This window comes from Balaenoptera physalus (assembly GCF_965194825.1).
Source record: "Balaenoptera physalus genome assembly, chromosome: 6".
In the NCBI taxonomy this organism is placed as follows: Eukaryota; Metazoa; Chordata; class Mammalia; order Artiodactyla; family Balaenopteridae; genus Balaenoptera; species Balaenoptera physalus.
Window position 1 is genome coordinate 99,173,956 of NC_138885.1, and position 14,141 is coordinate 99,188,096.

At 38.5% G+C, this 14,141-nt stretch overlaps 1 long non-coding RNA gene across 1 annotated transcript in view; it reads left to right on the top strand.

Moving 5' to 3' along the window:
- The window catches only part of LOC309663464, a 142,627-nt gene extending 129,697 nt beyond the window's left edge, over positions 1-12,930 (top strand). Inside the window, exon 2 of the long non-coding RNA XR_014265300.1 lies at positions 7,999-12,930. This is a non-coding gene — a long non-coding RNA (uncharacterized lncRNA). The remainder of the gene's footprint in view (positions 1-7,998) is intronic.
- Positions 12,931-14,141: the final 1,211 nt, after the last annotated feature.

The following is a 14,141-nucleotide window of genomic DNA, read 5'->3' on the forward strand; positions in this document are numbered from 1 at the left end:
TAACCACTGCGCCACCAGGGAAGCCCTCTGTAAGTTTTCAAAATTAACAATTGTATATATTTAAGGTGTACCACATGATGATTTGATGTTTATATATCCATAGTAAAATGATTACTAGAGTCAGGTTAATTAACATATTATTTCTTCACATAGTTACCATTTTTTGGTGTGTGTTGAGAGCACCTGAAATATACTTTCTTTGTAAATTTCTAGTTTTCAATACAGTATTATTAATTATAGTCATCATGCTATACATTCTATGATTTTTATACTGCTACCATATATATGGGTCCCTATCCAATATACAATATTATTCAGTATGTTTTAAAAGTTTACAGGAGGGAGTTCTTTGGTGGGCCAGTCGTTAGGACTCAGCACTTTCACTGCTGTGGCCCTGGGTTCAATCCCTGGTCAGGGAACTAAGATCCCGCAAGCCATGCGATATGGCCAAAAAAATGTTTACAGGAATATAACTTATATAAAATGTATATTGTTGTTACTACATATATTATATAATTAATGTCATTACAATTTCTCAATTTTATGTTTTTATTATTATCCATGTTGTTACATATAAATTTGGTTCATTTGTTTTAATTTTTATTATGTGAATTTTTATAAAAGTATAATATACAGAAAAGTATACAAATTTTAAACATACCACTTGATGAATTTCCACAAAGTGAAAATACCTGTGTAACCAGAAGCTAGATCAAGGAACAGGACATTAACAGCACTCAAAATACCCTTTTGTGAATGACATAATGCCATTTGCAGCAACATGGATGGACTCAGAGATTATCATACTAAGAGAAGTCAGTCAGAAGGAGAAAGATAAGTATCAAATGATATCACTTATACACTTATATGTGGAATATAAAATATGACAAAAATGAACCTATCTATGAACCAGAAACAGACTCACAGACATAAAGAACAGACTTGTGGTTGCCAAGGGGAGAGATGGATTGGGAGTTTGGGATTAGCAGATACAAACTATTATATATAGAATGGATAAACAACAAAGTCCTATGGTATAGCACAATGAACTATATTCAATATCCTGTGATAAACCATAATGGGAAGGAATATGGAAAGGAATATATATATGTATAACTGAATCACTTTGTTGTACAACAGAAACTAACACAACATTGTAAATCAACTATACTTCAATTAAAAAATTAAAAAAAATACAAACCAAAAACCAGAAGTGTACACTTCTGTTCACTACTTTCCTCCCCCAGAGTAATCACCCCATCAACATAGATTTGTTTTATCTCTGTTTAAACTTTTTAGGAATGTAATCAAAACAGAGTACTTTTTCTGTATCTGACTTCTTTTGCTCAACATTACATTTGTAGGATTCACCTATATTGGTATTTGTAGGTATAGTTCATATCTTTCCATTGCTTTATGAATAAACTGTGTATCATTGCTTTATCTATTGTTTGAATACACCACATTTCATTTATCTGTTTTACTGTTGATGGGTATTTGAGTTGTTTGAAGATTTTGGCCATTATAAATAATGCTGCTATGAACATGTATTTTGGTGACTAGATGCATGCATTTCTGTTGGGTATATAGGAGTAGAATTGCTGAGTCCAGCTTTTTTTTTTTTTAAATAAATTTATTTATTTTATTTATTTATTTTTGGCTGCATTGGGTCTTTGTTGTTGCGCGTGGGCTTTCTCTAGTTGCGGCGAGAAGGGGCTACTCTTCCTTGCGGTACGTGGGCTTCTCATTGCAGTGGCTTCTTTTGTTGCAGACCATGGGCTCTAGGCGCGCGGGCTTCAGTAGTTGTGGTTCACGGGGTCTAGAGCGCAGGCTCAGTATTTGTGGAGCACGGGCTTAGTTGCTCCATGGCATGTGGGATCTTCCTGGACCAGGGCTCGAACCCATGTCCCCTGCATTGGCAGGTGGATTCCTACCTGCTGTGCCACCAGAGAAGCCCACTGAGTCCAGCTTTAACAGATATTGCCAAACAGTTCTCTAAAGTGGGTGTACCAATTTACAATCAGCACAATCCTAACAGTCATATATGAGAGTTCCAGTTGCTCCATATTTTCACCAATACGTGGCATTGTCAGTCCTTTTCTTTTTAGTTGCTCTGGTAATAGGTAGGGGTGTCTTGTTTTAATTTGTATTTGTTTGTTGACTGGTGAGTTTTAATACATTTTCCTGTATTTATTGTACATCTGGATTCCTCCTTTGAGAAGTTCCTGTTCAAATCTTTTGTCTGTTTTGTATTTTGTTGTGTTTTTTAAAGAAATGATTTGTAGGATAAATGCATTGCTGATAATTTCATTTATCTGTGGTTTACATTTTCATTTTCCTACGGATATCTTTTAATGAATAGCAGTTCTTAATTTTAATATAACCCTATTTATTAGGTTTTTTTCCTCTTTATGGTTAATTTTTTGTGTGTCTTATTTAAGAAATCTTTTCTTATCTCAAGGTCATAAAGAAGCTTTATTTTTAAATTTTTTAAAATAAATGTACTTATTTATTTATTTGTTTATGGCTGCACTGGGTCTTGGTTGCTGTGAGCAGGCTTTCTCTAGTTGTGGTGACCGGGGGCTACTCTTCATTGTGGTGCATTGGCTTCTCATTGTGGTGGCTTCTCTTGTTGTGGAGCACGTGCTCGAGGCATGTGGGCTTCAGAAGTTGTGGTCTGCGGGCTCAACAGCGCAGCTCAGTAGTTGTGGCACAAGGGCTTAGTTGTTCTGCGGCATGTGGGATCTTCCCGGACCAGGGCTCGAACCCGTGTTCCCTGCATTGGCAGGCAGATTCTTAACCACTGCGCCACTAGGGAAGTCCCAGAAGCTTTATTTTTAAACCAGAGTTATTGTTTTAAACTGATGTATAATATTTCATCTGGTGATGGATATTTACATTGTATCCAATTTCTTGCTGGGGTATATATATTTGTAAGAGCATAGGCTTTGGACTCAGATTTGGGTTTAGATCCCACAGTGTCATTTCACTGCTCTGTAATATTAGGCAATTCACTTAAGCTTTCTGATTTCTTTTACCTCATCTGAAAAATGGAGATAAAAATGGAGGTAACAGGGGCTTCCCTGGTGGCACAGTGGTTAAGGATCCGCCTGCCAATGCAGGGGACATGGGTTCGAGCCCTGGTCTGGGAAGATCCCACACGCCGCGGAGCAACTAAGCCCGTGTGCCACAACTACTGAGCCCACGCGCCACAACTACCAAAGCCCGCGTGCCTGGAGCCCATGCTCTGCAACAAGAGAAGCCACCGCAATGAGAAACCTGCGCACCACAAGGAAGAGTAGCCCCCGCTGGCCACAACTAAAAAAAGAAAGCCTGCGTGCAGCGACGAGGACGCAACACAGCCAAAAATAAATAAATAAATAAATTTATTAAAAAAAAAAAAATGGAGGTAACAGAGTCTATTGCTTGTTGTAGGCAAATCATATTGCTTTTTCAAGGCAGAAATAGCCCCCTTTCTAAAGCCCAGAATCTTTACATATTAGAATACAAATTTTGGGGGCTTGAGGCTTTAAAATCTCTTTATTGAAATAAAGTAAATTTCACATGATAAATTATTTAAGCAATACAAAAATATATAAAATACAGAGCAAAAACTTTCTCTTTGTTATTCAGTCCTTCTCTCTTCAATAGGTACTTATGTATGCTTCTAGAATGAGAAATTAACTATAAATCCATATTGACAGATCTATAGATAGCTACCTTAAAATTGTATGCAAATGAGTTTGAATTCTGTTCTACCACGGTGGAGCTCTGTAATCTTGGGCAAGTTACTTAAACCCACCTGTGCTTTTCTAGTGTTGTCATCTATAAAATGGAGGTAATAATAATATTAAGAATATAGGATTGCAAAAAGGATTCGGTGGGTCATTGCAGGTAAAGCACTTAGAAGAGAATTTGGCACATAGCTAGCGCTCAATAAATAATAGTTACTTTTATTGTTTTCTTGGAGATATTTCCATATCAGTCCATATAACTCCATGATATTTTTTAAAGGCCGTATGTACAATACTTACTTAAATGGGTACCTCCAGATTTTCAGATTTTCCTATTATACACGATTTCCATCTATATGCAACTTGGTCAGTTTTTGCAACTGTATCAGCATAGTAATTTTTTGAGTTTGAATTGCAGAATCAAAAGATGTGGTGTATTTAAATGTTGAAAGATACTGCTAAATTGTCCTCAAAAAAGGGTACCAATTTATACTCCCACCAGTTGAGTACAAGAATGCCTGTGTCCTATACTATTAACAATATTCATTATTTATTGAGTTTTGTAATCTGATGAACAAATTCAACATACCTCATTTTTAAAAATAAGATTAAAAAATAGCAGCTTTATTGAGATATAATTCAAATATCAGACAATTCGCTTATTTAAAGTGCACAGTTCAATGGTTTTAGTATATTCACAGAAATGTGTAATCACTATCACAATTTTCATGACCTCAATAAAAACTCTGTAACCATTAGTAGTCACTCCCATTTTCCCCCAACTTCCACTCCCTTAGCCCTAGGCAATTATTATTCTACATTTTATCTCTCCAGGTTTGCCTGTTCTGGGAATTTCATGTAATTAGAGTCATACAGCATGTTCTTTTGTGTCTGCCATCTTTCACTTAGCATAATGTTTTCAAGGTTCATTCATGTTGTAGCAGTTATCAGTACTTCGTTCTTCTTTATGGCTGAATAATATTCTATTGTATGGATATACCACATTTTGTTTATCCATTTATCTGTTGACCAGTACTTGGGTTGTTTACTCTTTTTGGCTATTATAAATTATGCTACATTTTATTGCTAAAAAATATTTCATTGTATGGATATACTCTTGTTTTAATATGTAATTATTTAATTGTGAAAGAGATGATTTTAATATATTTGACCATTTTCCATTTGATTTGCTTTTACTCATTGAGTTGTACAAAGTGTTGTATATTAATGACTATATCTCTTTGTTTGCCAACTATTTTGCAATAGTTTTTTCCAGTTTGTATATGTTCAGGTTTATTTTTCTCTTCCTGTAAGACTTTAGGATTATGTGTCTTACTTAGAAAGTCTTTTTATATGCCAATATTATTCACCAAAAAAATTCATCAAAGTTCTGAACTCTTTCAAAGACTATTATAATTTTATTTTTTTAACATTTACAGTCTTTAAATCTTCTGGAAATTTTTGGGTTATAAAGAGTGTGATAAAGGACCTATTTTACTTTACTTTTTATTCCTAGCCAGTTTACCTATCACTATTTATTAACTAATGCATCTTCCCTTCTTTTCATCTACCCCAAATTTGACACATCTACCTTTTCATATATTAAATTCACATATGTATTTAGATTTATTTCTGACCTTTCTATTCTAGTCTATTGAGCTATCTATTTCTTCTCTAGAATATTTTGATTATTATAATGTTATATATTTTAATATATGGTTGTATTAATTACTTCCCCATTATTCTTATTTTTCAGAATTTTTATAATTCTCCATTAACATTCTTGATGAACTTTAGTATTAGTCACATTAAAAAAAATCATCTTGATGTTTTATTTGTCTTTGCATTGAATTTATAGATCAGTTAAAGAAATTAATGCTTTATAATCACAAATAGTCTTCTCTTTTAATCCTGCAACCAAAGAAGGAAAATCTGAAGTGGAAAAGGAAGAGAAAGATAAGGAAGAAGAGACCATTTTTCTCATAAATCACATCATAAAATGTAATGTGAAGTGCATTTTCCCTCTGAATAGTGCAAAACACTTTAAAAATATTACCTCAATCTCTAAAACATCCCAACATTATGCAATCACTATTTCTTTCTTTCTTTTTTTTGGCCTTGCTGCGCGGCTTGTGGGACCTTAATTCTGCAGCCAGGGATTGAACCTGGGCCCCGGCAGTGAAAGCGCCGAGTCCTGACCACTGGACCGCCAGGGAATTCCCTGCAATTACTATTTGTAATTTATAGACTGAAAGTGCAAGGCAGAATCTTGACCAAGTTCTTTAACTTTTATATATTTATTCTTAAACGATTTCCTTTCTTTTTTTAGTATATATGAAGAACTGAATGTAAGTGTTTCCTGCCTTTAGGCTTTTGGCAGCTTCTGCCAGAGTAAAATGAAATAATAGATGGAATTAAGAGAAAAGCTATCTGGGCTTCCCTGGTGGCTCAGTGGTTAAGAATCCGCCTGCCAGTTCAGGGGACACAGGTTCGAGCCCTGGTCCGGGAAGATCCCACATGCTGCAGAACAACTAAGCCCATGTGTCACAACTACTGAGCCCATGTGCCACAACTACTGAGTCTGCACTCTAGAGCCCATGAGCCACAACTACTGAGCCTGCATGCCACAACTATTGAACCCCGCACGCCTAGAGCCCGTGCTCCGCAAGAGAAGCTACCGTAATGAGAAGCCCGCACACCACAACGAAGAGTAGCCCCCGCTCGCCGCAACTAGAAAAAGCCTGCACGCAGCAACGAAGACCCAACACAGCCAAAAATAAAAACAAATAAATAAATTTATAAAAAAAAGAGAAAAGCTGTCTATCTATCTATCAATACAGATGGAGATGGAGTTAAAAGTGATTTTATTCTGACACAAGCCACTTTATGTAAATTTGACTCTTAGCCCAACTTTGACTCTTATGCCACTGTCAAAATTATTTCCAGGTTATCCAAGGTGATGTGTAATAAACAGAAAAATAAATTAGCTCTTTCTTAGCTTCTCATACCTCTTAATTTTGAACAGTTTCTTTTGGAGAATCATGAAACTAAAGGTTATTTTCCTGCAATTTTTTCCTCCTAAATATTTGGATAACATACTGGGGTGACTAAATAGATAGTTCACATCTACCATGAAGACAGCCAATCTGTAAAGAAAAGCTAAGAGAACAGGGAGTCCAAATGCACTTGGAGTACCTGGAAATTACACCTGGCAGCCAGCAACCTTTTGTGCTTCTTTGTTGTACTGTATTTTCTGGCAGCGGGCTTTCAAGGGAACCTTTATTTCACTGATTACTAAATTAGTGTTGGATTTAATGAGAGAGATCTGTCCTTTTATTTGTGCCTTTTTTCCTTCTTCTTCTTACTTAAAAAAAAAAAAAGGATCAGCATCACAAAAGCTTTGTACATTTCTAGTTTGCTTTTGATGATGTGACCATTTGCTCTCATCTATCTCCATGGTAATAAGCTTCTTCCACCCCCACTTTTCGAAGCCTCAGATACTTAGGAAGCTTCGGTACTGGAATAGAGTTGCATGCTAAAATAATACAGAGAAACAAATTGGTCTCAGTAAATAGGCCCCATCTTCAAAGCATTCAAATATTCTTCAAAATGTGATCCATTTTTCTTTGCTTGAAAACAGGTGTATTTTAGATAAAATATTGGAAAGTAAAATTTGGCATCTCAGGAGATGCATCTTAGTAAGTGCCCATATTCCAAAACCAGACTTAGACAGAATTTCAAAATTAGAAGAGGCCTCAGACTTCATCTAGTCCAAGATTTTTACTGCACGCTTGAGGAAACTGAGGCTTAACAAAGTTCATTGTCTTTTTCTAATCATAACTTGGGACTGGGACTTTTGTCTCCCAGCAAGGTATTCTCTCCTCTGTTACCAGTATTTCAACAATAGTAATAATTATTATTAATGATATTAAAAACAATCAGTATTATTAGTAGTAATAAAAGAGATAAAAGAGATAATGCACAGAATATGTTCTATGTTCTATAAAGTGCAAATAACTATTATTATGTCTATGCTAGGCAAATTTTCACTATAACTTTAAGTTCTTTAGATGTTGATCTTTCAGCTTTCAAATCATATTCTTTTTTAAAATAAATTTATTTATTTATTTTTGGCTGCATTGGGTCTTCGTTGTTACACACGGGCTTCCTCTAGTTGCAGTGAGCGGGGTCCACTCTTCGTTGCAGTGCGCGGACCTCTCGTTGCGGTGGCCCCTCGTTGCAGAGCACGGGCTCTAGAGCGCAGGCTGTGGCTCACGGGCCCAGTTGCTCTGGGGCATGTGGGATCTTCCCGGACCAGGGCTCGAACCCATGTCCCCTGCATTGGCAGGCAGATTCCCAACCACTGCGCCACCAGGGAGGCCCCTATATTCTCTTTTCTTTAATTTTAATTTTAATTAATTTATTTTTGGCCGCACAGCACGGCTTGCGGGATCTTACTTCCCTGACCAGGGATCGAACTCGTGCTCCCTGCAATGGAAGAGCTGATTCTTAACCACTGGACCACCAGGGAAGCCCCTGAAATCATACCCTCTTAAAGAATATACTCATAGGGACTTCCCTGGTGACGCAGTAGTTAAGAATCCTCCTGCCAACGTGGGGGACATGGGTTCGAGCCCTGGTCCGGGAAGATCCCACATGCCGTGGAGAAACTAAGCCCGTGCACCACAACTACTGAGCCTGCACTCTAGAGCCATGAGCCACAACTACTGAGCCCACGTGCCACAACTACTGAAGCCCACGCACCTAGAGCCCGTGCTCTGCAACAAGAGAAGCCACCGCAGTGAGAAGCCCACGCACTACAGTGAAGAGTAGCCCCTGCTTGCCACAACTAGAGAAAGCCCGTGCGCAGCAATGAAGACCCAATGCAGCCAAAAATAAATAAATAAATAAATAAATTTATTTTAAAAAAAGAATATACTCATAGAAGTCAATATTCCAAATATATATACACACACGCACATATATACACACGCATATATAGTTGTAGCATATAAATAAAATATTAACAGTGGTAATCTCTGAGTAGTGGTTATGATTAAATTTTCTTTTTTATAATTTTCTGTATTAAAATACATTTCTTATAAGAAAAAAGGTTTTTTAATTTTAGGGAAAAAATTTGCACATTTGTTGCTTAAGATGTAAATCATTCATATTTGGCCCATGCCACTGTTCTTTTCCCACAAAAAACAAAATAATTTATGGTTCACAATAGATACAGATATTCTGCTCTGCTTTACCTACTAAGACTCAGTGCTGCGGCCTGCAATGGCTGTGCTTCTTCAGAATTCACAAAATATCAAGGATTCTCACTTAGCAAGGAAAGAATCGACTGCAAACCCAAGGTCTTCATAAAGAATATCCTCTTCACAGCTTTTTTTTTACCCATGTTTGGCTTATTGTTTTGTTGAAGAGCTACTTTTAAGGTAAAGATAACATTAAATAGTACTCCTATGAGCTGTTTAACCCCTCAAAGTACTTCACATGCCTTAACCCATTTATGGTTTCATTAAGGGATGCGTTTGGTCTTGGAGACTCATCACAGTTCCACAGACAAAATGCAATGATTAATTGTATCTTGGAAATCATGGGAAACTCTCGGGGAACCAAGAGATGTCCAAGAATAACAATAGATGGGCCACAGTATCTGACATGGTGACTGTCTCCAGCACAGCACCCTACCTATAGCAGATGCTGAGAAAGTGTTCCATGACTAAGAGACTCCAAATCAGAGATCACATCAGGGCTTGGTTATCATTTAAAGCATCTGCTTCCCAGTTAACTAACACCCATGGGCCTGAGCCAGTTGCAAGCTATAAATTCATCTCTGCTCTTGGCCATGTATAACATTGCAAACAACCGAGATTAACTTCCATTAATTTTTTCCTGCTTGATTACAATTGAAATCAACTAGATCCAAACAGCTTTTATTAAATTAACAGTAAGAGTGATTTAATTCTCTTTATAGAAGCATAATGCTTGAGACCTTGAGAAATGATCAAATGGTCATTTACCCTCCCTTCTTTTACACCTGGCTTTAACATCTTTCTGGGAACAAGTCTAACTGGAGACTACAGAAGAATAGAAAAGGAACATGCAGTTTATGCTGGGATGTTAAAAACTAATGGGGAGTAATCAAATATCTTGAAACAATGTGTCCAATCCAGATCTCTAGATTTTTGCCCTTCTCCGTCTATGGTACTGTTATTCACTGGGTTAAGTCCAAAATCACAGAGTCATCCTTGGCTCCTGTCTTTCCTTCACCCCCAAATTCAGTCCATCAGCAAGTCCTGTTGGCTCCACTTCCAAAAAAATTCCCCACATTCCTCTACTTCTCCACTTCTTTTCCTCTTCACAGCTGTCCCCTGGTTCACGCTCCTGTCATCTGTCACAGGAACAACACAATGACTCCTAACCAGCCCCCGTTTCAACTCTCACTGTGATCTAGTCTCCCCATAGCAGCCAAATTCAGCACATAAATCAGATCATGCATATCATGCCCCTGCCAAAAGCATCCCGTCTCACGGAACAAAATCCAAACTCCTTTTTGCCTACAGTTCCTACCTGATCTAGGCACTGCCCACCTCAGACTTTTTCTCCCAGTCTCTCCCTTGCTCTCTCCTCTGGCTGTGTTGGCCCCCATGATGTCCCTAGTTCTGCAGTTGCTCCCATGTGCCCAGAAGGCTCATCTCCAAGGACCTTAACATGATTTCCCCATTCATGTCATTCAAGACTCTGCCCAGTTGCTTTCTCCTCCCAAGGAGGGCTTTCCCTCACTATTCTATCTAAGATGGTACTTTGCTCTTCATCTCCTTGACCTGCCTTACTCTTCCTCATAGCTCCTATCACTACTTGACATTATATCTTAAATGTTTGTTTTCTGCCTCTGCCTCTAGGATGCAATCATCACAAGAGGGATGTGGTCTTTCTTGCTCTCTACTATGATCTCAGCTCCAAGAGCAGTTCCTCACATATAGAAGGCACTCAGTAAGTATCTGTAGAATGAATAAATGGTCTCATCTTAATTCTTCTCCTATGAAAGAGACCATTATGGGGATGAAGATCAATGTTAGAGGTGATCAGGATACCTGGAGAATACGGAATCAGCATGCAGTGTATACACGAGCAAACAAAATGCATTTCTACCATGGATTATCGTAGATATATGTAAGCACTTCACATGGGTATTTGGGCTGTAGATTTCTGTGGCTCAGAGAGGTGCTAACCTAACAGATACACTGTATTAAATGCTATGTAAGGCTCACTGCTGTCTTTTACATGTGTTTATCGCCCCCTTCAGGTGGTTTTGCTCCTGAGGGTAGAGACCGTGGCTTGCTCATCTCCCTATATTTTATTGCAGATAGTAGATAATATGTAAATACTTGCTGATCTGAATGAAACTGGTCCTTTCCACATCTGGCATAAATTTTTAGAGAACTGCATATCTCCCAAGTCTGATCACTTTTTAGATTCTGGTGTGTGTGTGTGCGTGTGTATATGTGTGTGTGTGTACCCATTCAAAACAAAAACACCTATTTTGAAGTGATCAGACTTTTTAATAAATGGTGCTGGGACTATTTGGAAAAAGATAAAATTAAACCCATACCTCACACCAGAGTCAAGAATCATTTCAAAATGGTCAGGGATCTAAACGTAGAATACTAAATCATACAAGTACTAGAAGACAATAGGAGTGAATTCTTTAACCTTGGTGCAGGAAAAGACTCAAAATCTAAAAGCAATGAAAGAATACATTTAAATATATTTGAATATATAAAACATTAAAAAATTTGTTTTTGCATGGCTTAAACAGCTAACAAATTGGGAGAAAATATTTGTAAGATATATTACAGATAATGAGCTAATATTCTTAATACATAAGGAACTCTAAAAAGTGAGGGACAAGGACCAAAAACCTGATAGGAAAATGGGAAAAAATACATTGATAGACAATTCTGGTAAGAAAAGAGGGGGCAGTTTTAGTCTATTAGTTTTATAAGAAATACACCATCTATACCAGTCTCCATCGGCAAACAGAAGACACAAATAGAATAACTGAGGAGAATTTAATAAAGTGTCAGGATGAAGGGAAACGAAAACCTAATGGTGCAGTACCCTGGAGCTAGCAAGAGCTAGGGAGCCGTTACTACTCTAGGTCAGCTGAATGGAGGAGGCTGCCTGGGGAGCCACAGAGCCAAACCACAATGACTCAGCGGGGAGGGAGCTTGAGGAGTAAATACTGTGACTTCATTCACTACCCCCACCCCAGCCATGGATCTCTTGCTGCTATCACCTAGTGGCTTGACTCACTAGAAATTCTATGGAGAGATGAATGGGGAATGTTCAGAACACCAATTATTTCAAGCACAGTGTGTACCACATACAGAACTAAGAGTCTCAAATGCTCCCAGGACGATCCTCTGTAGAATGTAAGAACCTGAGGCTACTCCCCTTTAAGAACATGGACTAGGCAGGAGTTAAGTTACACTTGAATTTCTGTTATCATGAAGTTTTTACTATATTATTATCACCCTAGGAATAGAAGTGTGGTAGATGGAAGATAACTAGAGATTTCTGACACTATTCTCATTGAGAAATGGAACCTATGTCTGCTCCCCTTGATTTCAGGTGAGTTCTGACTGCTTTGATCAGAAGAATATTGTGGAAATGGTAGTTTCCAGGTATGCCCTTAAGAGACTGGCAACTTCCATTCCTGTCTCTTGGGACATTGACTGGAGCCCTGAGCTGCCATGTAAGAAGACTAACTGTCCAGAGGCTGCCATCAAATAGGGACGCCTAAGCTAGCCACATGAAGAAACCCCCTGGAGAAGGAAAGAGGGATCAAGAGAGAAAAAGAGACACCCGACCAGCTTCCAGTTGCTCTAGCCTCCCAGATATTCAACTCATTGCAGGTGAGGTCCCAGGCATTCTGGAGTAGAAATGGGCTGTCCCTTACTGTGCCTTGTTCAAATATAGTAATAATAAGTTGTTGTTTCAAGCCACTAAGTTTACTGTGCAGCAATAGATAACTTGAACAGAATTTGGTCCTTGGGGGAATTTCCTGGTGGTCTGGTGGTTAGGACTCTGTGCTTCCACTGCCTGGGGCCCAGGTTTGATCCCTGGTTGGGGAACTAAGATCCCACAAGCCATGTAGCACAGCCAAAAAAAAAGAAGAAGACAAAAAGTATTTGCTCCTTGGAAGTGGATGCTACCCTAACAAATACCTAAACCATATGACACTGGCTTTGGGACAGGGTGTCAGGAAGAAGAAGAAAAGGCCATGAGGAGACTATGGTGAGGGGGTGAAGGACGATGGAGGCTGGAAAACAGAGGACCCTTTAAATGTAGTGGCACAAGGTGTGGCATCACTGTCACCTGTAAGAAGGTGAAAAATAGAGGCTGCTTAATTAACTCATGGGGTCGTTGGGGGAGATGTCCAAGCGGAATGTAGAAAGTGCCAAGTGGCTTTTCCTGGTGGCCTATGATAAAATACCAGATGGGAGAGATGATCTAATGAAGAAATCATTCACGTTTTTGGCAGAATTGGAAGGAAACACAAAGAAACTAAGATTCACTGGGTTCTGAAATAAAACTGTCGTTCATCCCCAGTCACTCCCATTAAAAGATTCTTAAACAAGGGCTTCCCTGGTGGCCCAGTGGTTGAGGATCTGCTTGCTAATGCAGGGGACACGGGTTCGAGCCCTGGTCTGGGAAGATCCCACATGCCGCGGAGCAACTGGGCCCGTGAGCCACAATTACTGAGCCTGCGCGTCTGGAGCCTGTGCTCCGCAACAAGAGAGGCCACGATAGTGAGAGGCCCGCGCACCGCGATGAAGAGTGGCCCCTGCTTGCCGCAACTGGAGAAAGCCCTCGCACAGAAACGAAGACCCAACACAGCCAAAAATAAATAAATAAATAAATAAAATAAATTTATTAAAAAAAAAAAAAAGATTCTTAAACAAGAAATGGCTTCAGGGCTAAGATCAAATCCAGAGTGTGCCTATAAGATGCTTTGTCAGAGAAATTCAGGACAGGCCTGGGAGTACTTTTAAGAATCTTAAGAGCACGTCTCATAGGCCATCTCAGTAAACCATGGAGCTTTCAGGAATTTTAAGGGTGTTGTCCCATACCAGCCTCAAAGAAGGCCCTGGATTTCTTGAGTGTAAATGGACAACATTCTACCTCACAGGACTGCTGGGACTATTGAACAAAATAACATTAATTCATTTGAAATATATGCTGAGTGTCTACTCTGTGCCAGGTACTGTACTAGGGTTTGCAAATTCCTGATAGATACTAATCTTCAGGATTCTGGAAGAAGAAATTGGAATTCCCAGGAATTCTTGGGAATCAAAATCATAAATTATTCTGTATTTTTCCATAATACCT